The sequence below is a fragment of the Mustela erminea genome, chromosome 2 (genome assembly GCF_009829155.1).
Source record: "Mustela erminea isolate mMusErm1 chromosome 2, mMusErm1.Pri, whole genome shotgun sequence".
Taxonomy (NCBI): domain Eukaryota; kingdom Metazoa; phylum Chordata; class Mammalia; order Carnivora; family Mustelidae; genus Mustela; species Mustela erminea.
Genome location: NC_045615.1, coordinates 165,671,131 through 165,678,983, shown reverse-complemented (window position 1 = coordinate 165,678,983; position 7,853 = coordinate 165,671,131). Strand labels below are relative to the sequence as shown.

The following is a 7,853-nucleotide window of genomic DNA, read 5'->3' as shown; positions in this document are numbered from 1 at the left end:
ACGTGAGGAAGCAGAGGTCCGATGCAGGGCCCCTGGAGAGAAGGCGGACAGGCACCCCTGTCTGAGACAACCGTGAGTGGCACCCATCCCAGGCCACAGGTCCACCTGTCACCTAGGAGGGCTCAGCCTGGGACTCACCCCCAGAAACTCTGGCTCGGTTGGCCACGGATGTGTTTTCAGTAGGATTGGGCACAGCAGTGGTGAGACAGCAGGGAATGGAACAGTGTTCGTGCCCAAGGAGATGGAGGGGATCCTCATCCCCGTCCTCCTGACACAATGTCCTGGGGCTCCTTTCTCAGTGTGGTCTGGGGCACAGGATCGAGGCAGCCCCTCTGAGACCCCACTCCTGCCACCCTGCTCCTGGGGACATTCATAATAGTTTAAGGAGGACGTAGAGAGGATCCAGGATGACAGAGGGCCAAGGAGAAGGAAGGTCAGCACTGGGAGGACAGATGGACCAGCCCCGAGCCACCATGCAGGGCCTAATCCTAACCCGAACCAGAACCCTAATACTAAGCCGAATCGGAACCGGAACCCGAACCCTAAACCGTAACCCTAACACCGAACCTCAACGCGAACGCAAACCCTAACCTCAAATCGTAAACCTGAACCCAAACCCGAACCCTAACCCTAACCCTAACACTAACACTAACACCTAACCCTGACCAGGACCCTGACTGTGAGTCTGACCCTAAACCTAACCATACCCTGAAGCTGACCCTGACCCTAACCAAGAAACAAACCCTGACCCTAACACTGACCCTGACGCTGACGGTGAGCCTGACCCTAAGCCTGACCGTAACACAAATGACGCTGACCCTAAACCTCACCCTGACCCTGACCCTAACACGGACCCTGACCCTAAACCTAACCCTGATTCTAAACCTAACCCTAACCCCTACACTAGCCCTAACCCTGAACCTAACCCTGTCTCACCCTACCCTAACCCCAACCCTAACACTAACCCCAATCCTAACCACAAGCCCTAACCCGGACCCTAACCCTGACCCTGAACCTAACCCTAACCCTGACCCTGACCCTAAACTGGAACCAAACTGAACCCTGACTCTGACCAAAGCCTAAACATGACCCTGACCCTGACCTTGACCCTAACCCTGACCCTAACCCGAACTCTAACCCGAACCCTAACCCTAACCGTAACTCCTATTTAACCGTAACTCCTATTTAACCTATTTAACCGTAACTCAGAAACAAACCCTGACCCTAACACTGACCCTGACCCTGACGGTGCGCCTGACCCAAACCCTGACCGTAACACCGATGACGCTGACCCTAAACCTCACCCTGACCCTGACCCTAACACGGACCCTGACCCTAAACGCTAACCCTAACCCTAACCCTAAGCCTAAGCCTGACCCTGACCGTGACCCTGATGCTGACCCTAACACTAACCCTAACCCTAACCGCTAACCCTAACCCTAACCCTAACCCTACAGCCTAACCCTGACCCGGACACTGATTGTGAGCCTGACCCTAACCCTAACAATACCCTCAAGCTGACCCTGACCGTAACCAAGAAACAAACCCTGACCCTAACACTGACCCTGACGCTGACGGTGAGCCTGACCCTAATCCTGACCGTAACACCGATGACGCTGACCCTAAACCTAACCCTGACCCTGACCCTAACACGGACCCTGACCTTAAACTTAACCCTGATTCTAACCCTAACCCTAACCCCTACACTAACCCTAACCCAGACCCTAACCCTGTCTAACCCTACCCTAACCCCACCCCTAACACTAACCCTAACCCTATCCCCAAGCCCTAACCCTAACCCTAACCCTGACCCTGAACCTAACCCTAACCCTGACCCTAAACTGGAACCTACACTGAACCCTGACTCAGACCAAAAACCTAAACCTGGCCCTGACCAGAACACTGACCCTGACCATGACCCTGTCCCTAAACCTAACCCTGAGCCAAACCCTAACCCCGGTCCTAACCCTGACCCTGACCCTAACCCTAAAACGTGCCCTAACCCTGACCCTGGCCCTGACCCTAACACTAAACCTAACCTTAACCCTAACGCTAAAACTTACCCTAACCCTGACACTGGCCCTGCCCTAACACTAACACTGACCCAGACCCTTACCCAGACCGTAACACTGACCACGACCCTGACCCTAACCCTGACCCTGACCCTAACAAGGACCCTGACCCTAAACCTAACCCTGATTCTAACCCTAACCCCAACCCTAAACCCTAACCCTAAGCCTGACCCTACACCTGTCTAACCCTATCCTAACCACAACCCTAACACTAACCCTAACCCTAACCCCAAACCCTAACCCTGACCCTACCCTGACCCTGAACTTAACCCTAACCCTGATCCTACCCTAAACTGGCACCTAAACTGAAACCTGACTTTGACCCTAACCCTAACCCTGGCCCTGACCTGAACCCTGACCCTGACCCTGACCTTGACCCCGTCCCTAAACCTAACCCTGACCCTATCCCTAACCCTGGCCCTGACCCTGACCCTAACCCTGACCGTAACCCTAAAACTTGCCCTGACCCTGACCCTGACCCTGACCCTGAACCTGACCCTAACCCTAACCCTAACTATAACCCTCACCCTAACCCAAACCCCTAACTCAAACCCTAACCTTCCCTGTCCTCCTTCCCACCCACCGACTCAAGCCAGGGCTCTATCCAAGGACAGGCTGGGCCTCTGTCCCAGGGAACAACCAGGAAGACCCAGCAGAGGGAGAGAGAAGTGGAAGCGGCCCACTGATCTCCCTGCCCTGATTTGGCCTCCACTGATGACTCCGTGTCCTCTGGCTCAAGCCCTCATTGAGCAGGACCCTAGGACGGATTCTGAATTCTAGGCCCGCTGGGTGGGGGGTATTGGATGACCTCTGCATCCCCAGATGTCCAATCCGCCTGGCCTTGCACCCTGAGCCTTGCTTCCCAGGATAGGCACGGTTCCGGTGCTCAGCAGACTTTGGGGCGACAGAGCACTTGGCAGTGGTGAGGGAACATGGGGGACCAGTCATGGACAGCGCCATGGTGGGTACGCATCCACCACAAGGCTGGGTCATGGGACAGGTGCTGTGTGCAGGTCTCCTGGGCACACCTGGCCCTCTCGGAATGGAGGTCTGTGTGCCTGGTGCACCTTTCCTCCACCTACCCCTGGAGGAACAGCCAGGTTCAAGCATTTCCATGTCCAACCCTCAGGGACAGTTGGGAACCTGGGCTCAAGAGAGGCAGCGACTGGCCCAGGACAAAAATCGGGTACAGAGTCCAAGAAGCAGAGCTTCCCTCCAGTCCTAGGCAATTCCTGACCCTCCCAAGAGGTTTGCTTTGAGGGTGAGAGCTCCTCAGATCCTTGGGGAGAGCTACCCACCCCATCCCATGTGGGGACATGACCTCGGGCATCCCCAGACAGCTAGAGGCATATGTGTTTGAGCGTGCACACACACACACACACACACACACACACACACACACACCCCACTCTGCCCAGCTAGGGGTCAGAGGGGGAGACACCCTGAGAAAATGGTGGGTAACAAGGGGGAAAGAAGAAAGAAGTTGGAGACAGCGGGGCCATGGGGTCGGGGGCATCAGGACTCCTGGCAAGGACCGAGATCCAAAGCATGGGGAGGGGAGACAGGACAGGCTGATGGTCAAGGGGTCCCCAAGGGGCCCAGGGGCTTTGCCAGGGCACTGGGTGGGGACAGGGTCTGGGGCCTGGTGTCCATCACCACCCTGGACTACTAGAAGTAGGAAGAGGTACCCCCCAGTGTGGACAGGGCTACAGCACCGAAGGCCTCCCCTTCCTCTTCTATCAGTGGGGCCATAGAGACAGGGTGTCCCTAGTCTCCCACAGGCTTGTAGGCCTTGAATCTCTCTCCCTGACCCACTGTGCTCCCAGTCTTGGGAAAATGCTTTGGACTCCTTCAAGGTCCTTCTGAGCAGAAGATAGCCTGGAGACACGGGGGGCTGACCTTGTGGGCTTGCAGAATGTGGCAGAGCACTGGACCCCTGGTCTGGGGACCCAGGGCAGGACCCTCCTTGTTGCAGCCTCAGGGTCCCCATTGGGAAGAGGTTCCAGAGTCAGAGCTCTGCTCAGCGTGAGAAGGCCTTACTTAGCAAGGAACCGAGCACCAGCCCAGGAAAGGGAAACAGGGACAAGGGAGACTTCAGAGGTTTCTCCCATCACCCCTGGAGCCCCCAGATCCGGCTCCTGGGAGACACCCATGAACAGAGACAGACGCAGGCACAGAGACAAAGACAAAGACAGAGACAGACACTGAACCCAGGAGAGAGGGAACCAGGAGAAGTCCCAGACTTTCCTCCATCGGCCGGGAAATGGCAGCCAAACATTTTGTCCCCTTCTCAGTCCCACGCGCCATCCACCCTGGGAGGACGGATTCGGGAATGCCCGGGGTCCCCTGTGGGGGCTGGCCAGCACATGGGCGCAGACGAGGCCCTTGGACCTCCATCTAATGGGAGCCCCGGGAAGTCTGTGTCACCAAGGTCAGAAGCCATGCACTGCAACCTTGCCACGGGGGATGGTCCCATCCCGGACCATCCAGGCAGGAGGACGGTGGCTTTGCCTGGATCCCAGAGCAGATCCAGGCCCCTCTGGGCCGTGTTCCATGCCCCCGCCCAGCCCCTGGCTCACCCGTGCCTGGCCAAGTGTGTGCACCAGCCTCCTGGGAGAGCGGGGATGGAATGTATGGAGATGTCCTACAACTGAAGGCATCCCTAGAAGGAGATGCCAGGACACCCCCAGTGTGCAGATGGGGAGCCTGGGGAGGCCCTGAGAGGCAAGGGTGTGTGCGGGCTCACAGTCCTGGGCAGGAGGAGCAGGAGCCCCGTCTGAACCCAGCTCTGGGCCCTCCCAGCGGGGACAACTGCTGCACCCAGGCCTCCCAGGGGCTGTGGGGAGGCCGTGTGGGGGTCACTGGATGGACAGGGCATGGGGTGGAGGGGGAGCCTTGAGCAGCTGGGGGAGGGGCGCCCTCAGGGAGCTCTGGTGGGAGCAGGAAGTCGGGTAAGGAGCCCCCAGGCAGTGGTGACCTCACTTCCCTGACGACACAGCCCAACGGAATTGGAACCCACGTATCCAGGCACCCACATTCCAGAGAAAACCCCCCTGCCCAGCTCATTTCTGGGCAGATCCTGAAGGAAGCGCCATGTTCTGCTGCTGCCTACCGAAGCCCAGAGGATGCAGGCAGAGGAGAGCTCGCCCGCCAAACACGTCCCCCCACTGGGCAGGTCGTGTCAGGCTTCCCCGACGACTCTGGCCCTTTGGCAAAAAGAATCAAAAGGTGACAGCGGGAGGCTCAAGTCAGACAGCCCCACACCTTCTGACCGACCCGTGTAGGCCTACGTCTCCTCCCTGTTTGTGGATGTGTGTGTGTGTGTGTGTGTGTGTGTGTGTGTGTGTGTAAAGAGAGCTCATGGGGGGTGGAGACGCCCCGAGCAGGAGCAGGCTGATGAGGGGTCAGATGCCTGGTGGGCAGGTCATGTTCACACCCCAGGTTAAGGCTGGCTAGGTGGGACGGAGTGTGGGGGCTGCACCCTTCTGCCCAGGGTTGATCCTGAGACGCTGCAGGGACGGGTCAGTGACCCAGGTGCGGGGCTGTGCACGCACAGGTCTGCGTGGGATCTGGGAGAAGCAGGGGCACTGGGCAGGAGCATGGTGGGTACGGCCGGGCAGGGCTCTGACGCCTCTTGCACACTCCCCGTCTCTGCCTTGGCAGGCCACGGATGAACTAGGAAGGAGGCGGGAAGACACGCACTCCTCGCCGACCCCGGAGTCCCCGGTCCTGGGAAGGCCTCCGGTACCTCCCAGAACACTGCCCGCGGTACTCCACTGGACTGCGGTCCTGGACACGGAGCCCACGGAGGCCAAGTCCGAGGGTGAGAAGGCTGGGGTGGGGTGCCTGTGGCTGTGTGGGGAGGGCTCGGTGCTGGGCCCCACAGGGAGAAGCCCCCACAGGCCGGTGTGGGGCCAGGAGCCTCGACTTGGCTCGGAGCACCCAGGGGGTGGACTGCAGTCGGGGAGACGTCCCCGGGAGGGTTCCTTCGTGGCTGCGGCTTCTCCGGGAGGCCCCGGGCTGGGCTCTGTCTCTGCAAAGCCACAGGGAGAGGCAGGCCCGTGGGTGACCTTCTCTCGTCTCTCAGCTTCTCCAGTGGAGGAGCTAGACCCACTCCCAACTTCAGCAACTCCGGAGGGGCGCATGGTGTCTGGAGTCACTTCGGCGGGAGACCGGGAGCCCACAAGTGCCGGGGCGCCTGCCCACGAAGATGCTGATGCTGTCCGGGGAGAGCTGGCTCCTGCTCCTGCCCCCACCGCTGCTCCTGCCGCTCCCCCTTCCCCTGCCCCTGCCAGAGCGACTCCCACTTCCCCTGCCCCTGCCTGTGCTCCTGTTCTGGCCCTTGACCCAGATCCTCCCTTGGTCCCATCCCTTCCCCGACCCCTCCCTGGGCCCCTGTTCCTGCCCCAGACCCAGCTCCTGCCCTTGACCTCGCCCAGGCCATCACCCCTGCCCTTGCCCCAGCTCCTGCCCCTGCCCCTGCCCCTTCCCCCACCCCTATCCCTCCGCCTTTCCGTGCCAGGGCCACTGCCCAGGCACCTGCCCCTGCACCGGCCCCAGACCCAGGTCCTAACCCTGTTCCTGCCCTTTCCCTTGCCCCTTCCCGTGCCCCTGCCTGGAAGGCCTCCACTTTCCCTGCCAGTGCCCCTGTTCCTGCCCCAGACCCAGCTCCTGCCCTTGACCCTGCCCCAGTCATCACCAAGGCACTTGCCTCAGATCCTGCTCCTACTCCTGCCCCTGCGTCTGCCCCTGCCCCTGTCCTTTCTCTTTTCCCTGCCAGGGCCACTGCCCCTGCACTTGCCCCAGACCCAGGTCCTACCCCTGGTCTTGCCCCTGGCCCTGCCCCTGCCCCTGCCCCTGCCCCTGCCAGGAAGGCCTCCACTTTCCCTGTTCCTGCCCCAGACCCAGGCCCTGTCCCTGCGTCTTCCCCTTCAACTGCCGCCATCCCTTCCCCTGGCCCTGCCAGGAACACTCCCCCTTCCCCTAACCCTGCCTAGGCCCCTGTTCCCGCCCCAGACCCAGCTTCTGCCCTTGACCTGGCCCAGGCCATCACCCCTGCCCTTGCCCCAGCTCCTGCCCGTGCCCATTCCCCCGCTCCTATCCCTTCTCCTTTCCCTGACAGGGCCACTGCCCCTGCACCTGCCCCGGCACGTGCCCCAGACCCAGGTCCTGCCCCTGCACCTGCCCCTACACCTGCCCCAGACCCAAATCCTAAACCTGTTCTTGCCCCTGCCCCTGCCCCTGACCCTGTCCCTGACCCTGACCCTGACCCTGACCCTGCCCCTGCCCCTGCCAGGAAGGCCTCCTCTTTCCCTGCCGGTGCCCCTGTTCCTGCCCCAGACCCAGCTCCTGCCCTTGACCCTGAACCAGTCATCACCAAGGCACTTGCCTCAGTTCCTGCTCCTGCCCCTTCCCCTGCCCCTGCATCTGCCCCTGCCCCTGCCCCTGCGTCTGCCCCTGCCAAGAAGGCCGCCTCTTTCCCTGCCTGCGCCCCTGTTCCTGCCCCAGACCCAGCTCCTGCCCCTGCGTCTTCCCCTTCAACTGCCGCCATCCCTTCCCCTGGCCCTGCCAGGACCACTGCCCCTTCCCCTGGCCCTACCTAGGCCCCTGTTCCCGCCCCAGACCCAGTCCCTCTCATTTGCTCCTGCTCCTTTCCCTGCCCTTGCCTGTGCTCCTGTTCCTGCCTCTGACCCAGCTCCTGCTCTGGATCCTGCACTGGCCACTACTGCTGACCCTGTCCCCACCCCTAGCCCCACCCCTGCCCCTACACCTTCTCCTGCG

General features: G+C 60.9%; 1 long non-coding RNA gene across 1 annotated transcript; it reads left to right on the top strand.

Annotated features, from left to right (window-relative positions):
* The first annotated feature begins 5,057 nt into the window (after positions 1–5,057).
* LOC116584087 lies at positions 5,058–6,212 on the top strand. The gene is made up of 3 exons (XR_004283058.1): positions 5,058–5,300; positions 5,736–5,895; positions 6,160–6,212. It is a non-coding gene; the product is annotated as an uncharacterized LOC116584087 (long non-coding RNA).
* Positions 6,213–7,853: the final 1,641 nt, after the last annotated feature.